Here is a 12,274-nt window from a genome sequence, read left to right on the forward strand (position 1 = left end):
TATCGGATCATGTCTGGTTGCACCATAGTAAATAGGCCCCTTAGTATGGTGGTTCCCATGGCCTGCACTAAATGAGCAATATCCTCCAATAAGAGCAGCCGGTGTTCTTTAAAGAAGAGGAGCTGGCTAGCATGGCTCTCCTACATACAAACATATTTAGTCACATGTGAACTTTTTACGTTTGTTTAATGAAAACATCTAAATGTAAAAGTTTAACGAATATTTAGTATTAAACAAAACAAATACTGAATTACTGCAGCCAACGAATGTTCGGGGAAACAAATTTCCCCAAATATTCGTTACAAAAGTTTCGGAATAACCAAATCTTTCACAGTTGCACATCTCTATTGCTGCCCTATATATAATTGTATTGCTCCCTGCCTGGAGGACAAGAGTTTGTGGGCATCTTATAGACTTTTCCTTGGCTGCTGCCATGTTGATACAATAAATGACACCGCATGTCCAACCTGACACGTTCTCACCTTGTGGGACATGATTGGTGACTCACATAAACATGAATGGACGTGAGAGCTGTGTGTTTGCAGCTGTAGTGTGAGAGATTTTCCAGGAGATCACAATGCGACCTACGTACTAATGAGGTGTACGATGGCAGTTGAGGGCATGAACTCTATCTCTGATGGCTCAGTCTTGTATTTTAACTATAAATAAACTATCTCATAAATCATAGTAGGTTTTGCTACCTTCCCACTCATACTAGCATTTTACAGGGGTTGTCCCTGTAGTGCGTATTCTCTGACTCATGTGATGTGTTCTCACAGCCGTGCTGTATAATCAGAAAATATCCATTGTTGTGCACATAGCTTGTGAGTAGAGGGTGCATTGTTTAGAAGCTAGTTAATTCAGGGAGCAGTCATATATTATATTATAAAGCATACTGGAATCACAAAAACACTTTCAAAATGTTACAGAAGAAATAATAGGAACCAAACAAACATACGTTACTTCGTATAATGTCCACTCACACATTGATAAATATTCTTAGATCTCCATTTTCAGTATAGAATGTATTATTAATATATCAATACATTCTCACTCTTAACACAAATACTGAGAAAAATGAGAAAAAATGTCCTTACTGTACTTGCCAATTCTTTAAATTGAGTGCTAAATGCAAAGTTATTATGTTTATATATTGAAGAGGATTTAACAGAAATATATACACTTGCACACTTTTTGGTTGATACCATTCTACTGTGATTATATATTTTAAGCTATATTGCTTTTTTATACTGACCTCGTATTAAGTATGTTTTTAACTTTGTAGTGGACGGCCAGGGGTTAATCTTTTGTTGCTTAGCATATAAAAGGCTGACTCCTTCCCTGCATCCACAGTCTATGACTAAGCGCCACTAGGGGGCGTGAAACGCGTAAGACCTCACTTTTGTGTGTGCCCCTGTCTGGGATCACCCTATGTTTTAAACTGAAACAAATACATTTTTTATTTTTATTTTTGACTAACCAGTAGTGCCTGCAACTCTTTTCATTGATAAATATACCCCTTTTTATGTATACATATGTATTTATGTATTTACAGACATATATACGCATATAAATACATAAAACATATATATACATATGTGGATATATATATATATATATATATATATATATATATATATATATATATTAGTGCATTTTAGCCCTTTGCAGTTAAGTAGATGAAAACATGTAAAAGCATATTTATGAGATATTCATATTTAATAAAGGTTTTAACTATGTATTTAGTGTAAATATTTCACATTCCAAAGTTCTGCACAAACAGTAGCAGAATATGTTCTAAGTATTTATAAATAGATATTCCTATATATATATCTGTATATATCTATACCTAAATATATTCATGTATAGATATAGGTATAGATATATATTGTACAAAAAATCCATCAGATATATGTAGAAATATTTATTTATGAATAAATAGAACATATTTTTCTATGCGAAGAACATTGGAATGTGAAATATTCATAGTTTCATGTAGGGTTAGAGCACATGCAATCAGGTTTGCGCGAGAGTCCATTCACTTCTATGTTGGAATACGTGAACGTGCACGCGATATTTTAAGTTCGGATTTTTGCACTCATCAGGTTATCGCACAAGCGAAAACAATTTACTTTTAATTCATAATACAAGCACAACCTGACTCACGCAAAAAGCTTACTTCTAGCGCAGTTAACACTCGAGCGGGAGCGTTAATTAGCGCTCCACTCGTAATCTATGCTATATGTATTTTTCAAACATTAATTAGTTTGTTCTGTAAGGTTTGTTTGTGATGAAGTTGCGCCAAATGCTCCAAATGCGGCTCTCTGCACTAGTTTTTGTCGAATTGTAGATAGAGGGTACCCTGCAACATGATCTAAATCTCGCCCTGTGACTCTGAACATTTTTTAGGAAATTAATTATTTAATAGCCATAAACTGGGGCCCTTAAAACTTTTAAAACATTGATCTGGGGCTCCCATGTGTTAGGAAGGTGTCCCTGACTGATGTAGCTTAATGAGCAACTTAAAGGGACACTGAACCCAAATTTTTTCTTTTGTGATTCAGATAGAGCATGACATTTTAAGCAACTTTCTAGTTTACTCCTATTATCAAATTTACTTTATTCTCTTGGTATCTTTATTTGAAATGCAAGAATGTAAGTTTAGATGCCGGCCCATTTTTGTGAACAACCTGGGTTGTCCTTGCTGATTGGTGGATACATTCATCCACCAATAAAAAGTGCTGTCCAGAGTATGAACCAAAAAAATAGCTTCAATGCCATCTTTTTCAAATAAAGATAACAAAAGAACAAAGAAAAATTGATAATAGGAGTAAATTTAGGCTGACCATATTGCCGCTTTAAGAAGGAACACATATGAAAAATACATATGTCAGGGTTCTTATAAAAAAAAAACATTTCTTTAAACAGCCCTGAAAACAGCCCTGAGACATGTATTTTTCATATGTGTTCCTTTTTAAAGCGGCAATATGGTCAGCCTAAGTAAATTAGAAAGTTGCTTAAAATTGCCTGCTCTGTCTGAATCACAAAAGAGAAAAATTGGGTTCAGTGTCCCTTTAAGGCAATAATGAGGGACAGGTACAAAATAATCTTTATGAATCGTGCAGGTTTCACTAGATATTAGTTTCTCAAACAAGTTTTATTCAATTTAGGCCAGTGTCTCTTTAATTTTCCACAGTAATCAAATATTCCATGTCAGCCTGGTCTAAGAGACAAATCTGTACAATTCACAGATGATATATTTGTACAATGTACAGCAGATTCTCCCTCTATATAATGATTAGACCCCTAAGAAAAGTGATGTATTTCTGCTAATGTGCACATTTGTAAGGATTTTGTGCTATTTTGCTGGGTTGTTTGGCATTGCAGGGGTTAAGCAAGTTCATTCTACCCTGCTGTTTTTGTCCTTTGTTTCTCTAGCACTCTCGACTCCCTGCACCGCTGCTGCGTATTAATCAAAGCCTATCTGTTCCGAAGCACTTTTGTTCCCTCCTCTTGGTACTGGCGGGGATTTGCTTCTGGGCAAGAAACACTCAATTATTTAAGTGTCAAAAAAATGAGTTAGTGAATTAGTTTTAAAGGCTAAAAAGAAACTGTTAGAAAAGGGGAGGGGGGGGGAAACACTCCTAAAAGTGTTTACTAAAAGTTAATTTGCAAAGGTCACATGTAAAGTGACATTGCACCCGTCGTGACATATGTTGGCAGGAAATCTGTCATTTTAAAGGGACACTGAACCCAATTTTTTTTCTTTCATGATTCAGATAGAGCATGGCATTTTAAGCAACTTTCTAATTTACTTCTAGTATCAATTTTTCTTCATTCTATTTGTATCTTTATTTTAAAATCAGGAATGTAAATCTTAGCAGCCAGCCCATTTTAGGTTCAGCACCATGGATAATGCTTGCTTATTGGAGGCTTACATTTAGCCACCAATAAGCAAGCATAACCCAGGTTCTCAACCAAAAATAGGCCGGCTCCTATGCATCACATTCCTGCTTTTTAAATGAAGATAGCAAGAGAATGAAGAAAAATTGATAATAGGAGTGAATTAGAAAGTTGCTTAAAATTGCCTGCTCTATCTGAATCAGGAAAGAAAAAAATTGGGTTTAGTTTCCCTTTAACCTCTTCTTGCTCTGAGGCGGCTGCGACATTGCGATTGTATGAAACACTTGTATTTTTTTTACCTGCACATAAAAGAAAATGTTTTAACCATGTTAACCCTTAAGGTGTCTGCTACAGGGTTAAACATTACAGATGTTCTTTTTGCATAAGTCAAACATTCTTTAAATGTAAAACATGAAAGTCAAAATTAAACTTTCATAATTTAGATTCATTTATGAAGCAGGGAATGCTGCTTTGGAGGCCCAACGTTTCAGGTTGGATTGAAATCATCCCGATCCGATCGGATGATTGACAGCCCCTGCTAGCGGCCGACTGACCGCCAGTGAGCAGGGGTCAGCATTGCACAAGCATTTCACCAGATAAATCAACCCCAGAGTGGGCAATTTTAAGTGACTTTAAAATTTTCTTCAGTTATCAAATGTCTTTTTTTCCATTTTGTTGAAAAGCATACCTAGATAGGTTCAGGGGGCAGCGACATGCAACTGGGAGCTAGCTTTTTTTTTTTTGCTTAATTTTCTTGATTTTCTTGAAGCATTTCACTATAATTCCACGTAAAAAAGGATGGTCCAGCCCCCCCAAAAAACGAGCAATTATTATCTGTTTGAGAAACATCGCTAACCCTAGACAACTGTTTAATTATTTTATTTAATAAAATATATTTACAATAAAAAAAAATAATAATACTAAATAACATTTCCATTAAACACAAAAAAACATATCTGAAACTATAATTACTTTTTTAATAATAACATGAATTCAGATAGCAAGCACACTTTCCCAAAAGAAAACTAAACTGCCCCTAAAAACTGTCCCCAATAAACTAACCTAATGATAACCTCTGCCTAATTCACTAGTCCCTAAAACTTTCCTAATACTGTCCCTCTGATACTGTCCCTCTAGCTCTCCCTGAAGTCCTTCCAGCTGACCCTAAAGAGAAAAAAAAGAAAGAAAAAAAAAGAGTTAAAGCAACAATAAAATAAACAGTTAAAAAAATCTATACAAAAATATATGCACCAATTTTTGGTTTTCCAGATGCCTTCAGAGTCAGTTCTTCCTATATGTCAGCACAAAAATAATCTTCCACTGATCATTCACACACATGCACTCACATTCTCCACTTCTTTTTTAAAAGCTAAAACAATTTGTACATCCCACAAAGACTCTTTTACACAAGACGCCAATAACCGCATCACTCTTGTATTTACTCTCTACTCCTCACAAACCAATCATAATAAATTCATACGTAATCAACTCTATCACGGTCAAACCCATAATCATCTTACCAAGTGCTTTCCATACATTCTTAGCATACTCACAACTCTAAATCACATGCACTACATTTTCCTCTTGACCACATCCATTCTGTGGACAACACTCAGGGGCCAAATTATCATTGTACGATATAGTGGATCATGTCTGCTGCACATCGATAAATGCCGACAGCATACGCTCTCAGGATTTATCATTGCACCAGTAGTTCTTGTGAACTGCTGGTGAAAAACCGCCCCCTGCAAATTTGCGGCCAATCGGCCGCTAGCAGGGGGTGTCAATTAAACCGATCGTATTGGATCGGGTTGATTCCTGTCGATTACTGTCCGCCACCACAGAGTAGGCGGACAGGTTATGGAGCAGGGTCTTTAGACCGCTGCTTCATAACTTGTGTTTCCAGCGAGCCTGAAGGTTCACCAGAAACACTGGGCATCAAGCTCCGTACAGAGCTTAATAAATATGCCCCTCAGTATTTACTAATTTTCTCCTTCTTTGAAACTCCCTAGCAGGCAAACACCCATGCACTGCTGTCCATGCCACATCCTTCTGCCTATTAACCAAAATATTGGTGTAGGCTGACAGTACATAAGTGTAGAAAAGCAGCCTAATATCTATAAATTACTGTGCAAGTATCTAAACTACTTAGGGGCCGATTTATTAAGCAGTCGATGCTACTTATTCCGCACAAACCTTCCGGCTCGCCAGAAACAGGAGGTAAGAAGCAGCGGTCTTAAGATCAGATACTATCAGGATGATTGACACCCCCTGCTAGCGGCCGAATATCCGCGAATGTGCAGGGGGCACCATTGCCCAAACATTTCACCAAAAATGCTTGCGTAATGATAAATGCCGACAGTGTATGCTGTCGGCATTTAGTGATGCCAGGCGGACATGATTCGCTGCAACAAATCATGTCCATCCGGCATTTGATAAATCGGCCCCTTAGTATCTTTTCAGCTATTGCAAGGAATGCTTTTGCAGTAGGACTCATAACCTTAGCAGAAAACATTGCTGCCGATACTAGTGCAGAAAAATGTAAATTATTTGCTGCAATTGTATTTCAAATGACAAACCTCAACCAACACTTGCCTAAATTGGAGGAACCAATCAGGATTTGTTAGTGGACTAGATACAGCGGAGCTAACCACTGTTAATTTGATATCCAAAATATTTCTGTCATGATTCAGATAGAGCATGCAATTTTAAACAACTTTGTAATTTACTTCTATTATAATTTTTTCTTCGTTCTCTTGGCATCTTTTTTGAGAAGCAGGTACGAGTCGGCACATTTCTGGAGCACTATATGGTATCAGAATTGCAGTAAAAAGGGATGGACAAACAAATAATGAATGTCTATGTAAAAGTTGCTTTACAACACATAAACATTTTATATTACAATGCCCCGTTTAAATGCATTAGTGAAAACGTGTGCTTTATGTCCCTATAAGGAAGATGGATTCAGTTAACCTTATGAGTTCTGTATTGTTCTGCTGACTATGGGAGGATAAAACAGTGGAACCAGATTTTGTTGACTGTCTATAGATCTATGAAGTGTGCTGACAAAGTGCTCTATTTGCATAATGAGTCAAATTGTATTTTCTCCTTGGAGTGCTTGCTAAAGTGACTCACAATTTGGCCGCTAGCTGCTAGTACAGAGTGAGTGATAATGTTTGCTTCTGGTTTATTGGCTTCTGGGATATAAAGCAGGATCTTACTGCACTGCTACATGCCCCATTTGTGACTTGTGATATACCTGTATCCCCAGCTATATTAATGTCCCAGCAGATTATAAGATTCATCATAAACAATTTATTTGCAAATGCCTTTATTGCTGTTAGATACTATTTGCTTCTCGTCTACTGGAAACTACAACCCCAAGGAATATATAGGACAAGTAAAGACTTTCTTACAATATACATAATAATTGTTACAGACATTGCTAGAATGTGTATAAATCTGATTTATTTACTGTGTGAATGACATATTAATTTATTAGGGAAAATGTATCACCTCTAATGCAGAACAATTGCGATGATGGGATCCCTGTATAATGCATAATTTCACCGCAATTGTTCTATTTGCAGCATCAGCAATCACATATGAGCACGCACCACTAAGCTTGGATTCAGTTGAAATTGGTATTTTAACAATAAAACAGCTTTCACAAATAATAAATATCATCTCTTTTATTCATTTTATTCATTTTACTGCATCAGTTCCCAGCAGGGGCCAACGTAAGTTCTCTTTCTATCCTGCCTGTTGTCCTTATTGCTCAATGCAACATCTACTGTGATGTCAGTTCATATGTGTGCATATTAAATAGATAGATAGATTGATAGATATCCATATAAAGATAGATATATAGAGTGAGACAAAGGGAGAGAGAGGGATAGAGAGAGAGAGAGAGAGAGAGAGAGAGGAGAGAGAGAGAGAGAGAGAGAGAGAGAGAGAGAGAGAGAGAGAGAGAGAGAGAGAGAGAGAGAGAGAGAGAGAGAGAGAGAAAGCAAGAGAAAGGGGGAGAGAGGGAGTGAAAAAGGAAGATAAAGTGAGAGAGAGAGAGAGAGAGAGAGAGAGAAAGCAAGAGAAATGGGGAGAGAGGGAATGAAAATGGAAGATAAAGTGAGAGAGACAGAATGAGAGAGAGAAAAGAGAGAGAGAGAGAGAGAGAGAGAGGAGAGAGAAAGAGAAAGAGAGAAAAAGACAGCGAGTGAGAGAGAGAAAGAGAGAGAGAGAAAGAGAGAGAACAAAAGAGAGAAAGCAAGAGAGAGAAAGCAAGAGAGAGGGGGAGAGAGAGAAAGAAAAAGGAAGATAAAGAGAGAGAGACAGAGGTAGAAAAAGGGAGAGAGAGAGAGATAAAGAGAGAGAGAGAGAGAGATAAAGATAGAGAGAGAGAGAAAGAGAGAGAAAGCAAGAGAGAGGGTGAGAGAGGGAGAGAAAGATAGAAAAAGAGAGAGTGAGAGAAAGAGAGAGAATGAAAGAGACAGGGAGAGAGAAAGGAAGATAAAGTAAGAGAGACAGAGGCAGAGAAAGGTAGAGACAGAGAGAGAAAGAGAGAGAGATAAAGAGAGAGAGAGAGAGAGAGCAAGAGAGAGGGCGAAAGAGGGAGAGAGAAAGGAAGATAAAGTGAGAGAGACAAAGGCAGAGAAAGGGAGGGAGAAAGGGAGAGAGAGAGACAGAGAGAGAGAGAGAAAGAGAGAGAGAGAAAGAGAGAGACTAAGAAAGACAAAGTGAGAAAGAGAGAGAGACAGAGAAAGACTGAGGAAGAAAGGGCGAGAAAGGGAGACAGAGGTAAAGAGAGGAGTAAGAGAAATGGAGAGAGTGAGCGAGAGAGAGAGAGACAGAGGGAGAGAGAGGGAGAGATATAAAAAGAGAGACAGAGAGAGAGAGAGAGAGAGATAAAAAGAGAGAGAGACAGAGAGACAGAGAGAGAGAGAGGGAGAGAGATAAGAGAGAGAGAGAGAGAAAAGGGAGTCTAAAAAGCCAATACTCTCTAGACTAGGTGCAAAAAAAGAGTATTGTCAAGTACCCTGTCTAATAGACGCATATTTTTCTCTGCTTTAAAGGGACACTTAAGTAAAAATTTTACTTTCATGATTCAGATAGAGCAGCAATTTTAAACAACTTTCCAATTTACTTTAATTAACAAACTCTGTACAGTCTTTTTATTTTTACACTTTTTGAGTCACCAGCTCCTACTGAGCATGTGCAAGAATTTACAGAATATACGTGTATGCATTTTTGATTGGCCGATGGCTGTCACATGATACAGGAGAAGTGGAAATAGACATAGCTTTGAAATTTTTCAGAAAAAATCTACTACTCATTTGATATTCAGACAAAGGGGCATATTTATCAAGCTCCGTATGGAGATTGAAGCCCCGTGTTTCTGGCGAGCCTTAAAGACCACTGCTCCATAACCTGTCCGCCTGCTCTGAGGAGGCGGACAGACAACGCCACAATTTAACCTGATCGAATACCGATTCGCCGCAAATCTACAGGGGGCGGCATTGCACCAGCTGCTGGTGCAATGCTTAATGCGGAGAGCATATTGCTCTCCACATTCAGTGAGGTCTGTCTTTCATAAATAGGCCCCTAAGTGCTATTACATTGTCTTTTTATCATGCATTTGGTGATTATGCAAATGTACTGTTTTTTAATGTGTCTCCAGTGACCTGTTTTACATGCTGGAGTGTATCAAAGTGTTTAGAAATAGCTTCTTTACCTTTATTTTGTCATTTAAAAAAGCTGTTTTTTCCTGATGTTTCCTATACTTTAACATATGAATACTTTAGTATTCTCTATAGAAGAGCTACATAAATAAGAGACAGCAAGCAGCAATCAAATTCCCAGTAGGTGGTGGAAGAGAGGTATTAACATTTTCCTTTTCAATTTCTCTCTCTGTTATAAGTATTTTCAATTGTGTAAAGACAGAAAGATATAAGATAAGATAAGGTCGTATTGAAAGATAGATATGATTAGGAGGTCTGCTATTTCTGAAGGCTCACCCAATTTATATGGGCATGTTTTTGAAAACAATGGATTGAGGCTTCAATCAGCAAAAACAGCCATTTAATATACAAAATTAAACCCAAAGGAGCAACTTCCCGTACATTTTGTACTATGCAGCTGTAACAAGTAATTGGAAACACTTTAAAGGGAAACCAATTTTATATAATGCCCCTTTAACTTGACAAGATTTGATTATGCCCTGTCCTGTCCAACTTCAGCCTATAGTAGTTACCTTAAAGAAACATTAAACCCAAATGTTTTCTTTCATTATTCAGATAGAGAATACCATTTTAAACAACATTCCAATTTACTTCTATTATCTTATTTGTTTCATTCTTTAGATATCCTTTTTTTAAGAAATAGCAATGCACATGGGTGAGACAATCTCATGAGGCATCTATGTGCAGCCACCAATCAGCAGCTTCTGAAACTATCTAGATATGCTTTTCAGCAACGAATATCAAGAGAATTAAGAAAATTATATAATAGAAGTAAATTAGAAAGTTGTTTAAAATTGCATGCTCTAGCTGAATCATGAAAGAAAAAATTGGGCTTTAATGTCCCTTTAACACTTCTGCATTATGGGGGCAAGACAATCTAGGCTTTCCCTTTGCTAGTCATACTGGCCGATGTAAAATAGCACAGCTCTCATCCTATAATATAAGCTATCTTTACACCATATCTTTTTTAAATAGTGGTTCATTATGAGGTTAATAGATTTTAATTTAATGGAAAATTATACTCATTTTTATAAAATATACACAGCTTATTTCACGATTTAAAAGAAAAACATGGAACATAAATGTTTTACAATTATTTAAAACTCTCATTTTATTAATCATTTGCAAACTATTTAAAATTTCTGGTGAGTATATTTATCTTATCTGCCTTAATTATGGCCATTTATGGTTATCAGCAAATAAAAAAAAATTCTCTGATATAAGCAATTGCTTTTTAGGATGTTGCTGGATTAGGTAATTTAATGCATTTTGAAAAAACTTATTTTATTGTCTTCCTCTCGTCTCACTACCTGCCCACTTGACTCTATCCCTTCACATGTAATACTTTATCTGTCTTCCACTCTCACTCCTGCTCTTACTTACATCTTCAACCTATTCCTTTCTACTTGCTCATTTAAAGGTCACCCCCATCCTCAAAAAACCCTCCCTTTATCCAAATTCTCCTGCAAGCTACAGCCCCATATCGTTGCTTCCACAAGCTTTGAAATGCCAGGAAAAACTAGTTTTCGACCACCTAACCCACTTCCTTTCCTTCAATTCCTTGCTTGACCCCCTGCAACCTGGCTTCCACCCCGCACAATGACCACTACTCTACTACTATTTGACCTCTCAGCTTTTGACCATCCCCTCCTCCTGCAGCCTCAGGTCTCTTGGTCTCTGTGACACCACCCTATCTTGGATCCACTCTTTAACAGGTTCTTTTCTGTCTCATTTGCTGGTGACTCCTCCTCTTCATTGCCTCTGTCTGTTGGAGTACTTCAAGGATCTGTTCTTGGTCCTCTACTCTTCTCAATTTATACTTCTTCACTGGGTAAACGTAGCAACAGCTATGGTTTCAAATATTACCTCTAAGCCAATAATACTCAGATCTACCTCTCCACCTCTGCTCTCTCTCTCCCTCTGTCCTTTCTCATGTCAGCAACTGCTTATCTGGCATTTCTTCCTTGATGGTCTCTCAACACCTAAAGATTAACATGTCCAAGACTGAGCTCCTTCAAATCCCCTCCTCTAGCTCTACTCTAGTTTCTAACTTTTCTATCATTTTTGACTGCATCACTATTTCCACATCACCCCAAGTCCACTGCATCATCCAATTGCTCTCTTTAACCAACTACGCAATATCTCCAGAATTCATCCATTTTTGAGCACTGACACCATTAAGCAGCTAATCTACTCCCTGCTAATTTCCTGACTTGACTACTGTAATAACCTACTAACTGGCCTTCCTCTCTCCAGTCTTTCCCCCTTTGATCTATCCTAAATGCCTTTGCCAGGCACATTCACCTTTCCCGACACTCTGTATCTGCTGCACCTCTCTGCGAGTCCCTTCACTGACTCCCCGTTCACAGCAGAATTAAATTCAACATTTTCACTCTGACCTACAAAGCCCTTGCCAATATTGCCCCCACCTGTCCTCACTAATAAACAAAAATACTCAAGCCCGCCCCCTAAGATCCAACAATGACCTGCTCCTTGCATCATCTGCCATCACCTTCTCCCATGCTAGACTACAGGACTTTTCTCGTGCGGCACCAACCATCTGGAACACACTTCCTCAAGCTGTCAGACTTTCCCCTAATCAGTCCTTCTTTAAAGGCTCCCTAAAGACTTTTTTG

The 12,274-nt window shown here is 37.7% G+C and overlaps 1 protein-coding gene across 1 annotated transcript in view; it reads left to right on the forward strand.

The window, feature by feature from the left end:
* IGSF21 (immunoglobin superfamily member 21) overlaps positions 1-12,274 on the forward strand; it is a 693,767-nt gene that overhangs the window by 145,351 nt on the left and 536,142 nt on the right. The gene's annotated exons all lie outside the window — the stretch shown is intronic.

This window comes from Bombina bombina, chromosome 8 (genome assembly GCF_027579735.1).
Source record: "Bombina bombina isolate aBomBom1 chromosome 8, aBomBom1.pri, whole genome shotgun sequence".
Lineage (NCBI taxonomy): Eukaryota > Metazoa > Chordata > Amphibia > Anura > Bombinatoridae > Bombina > Bombina bombina.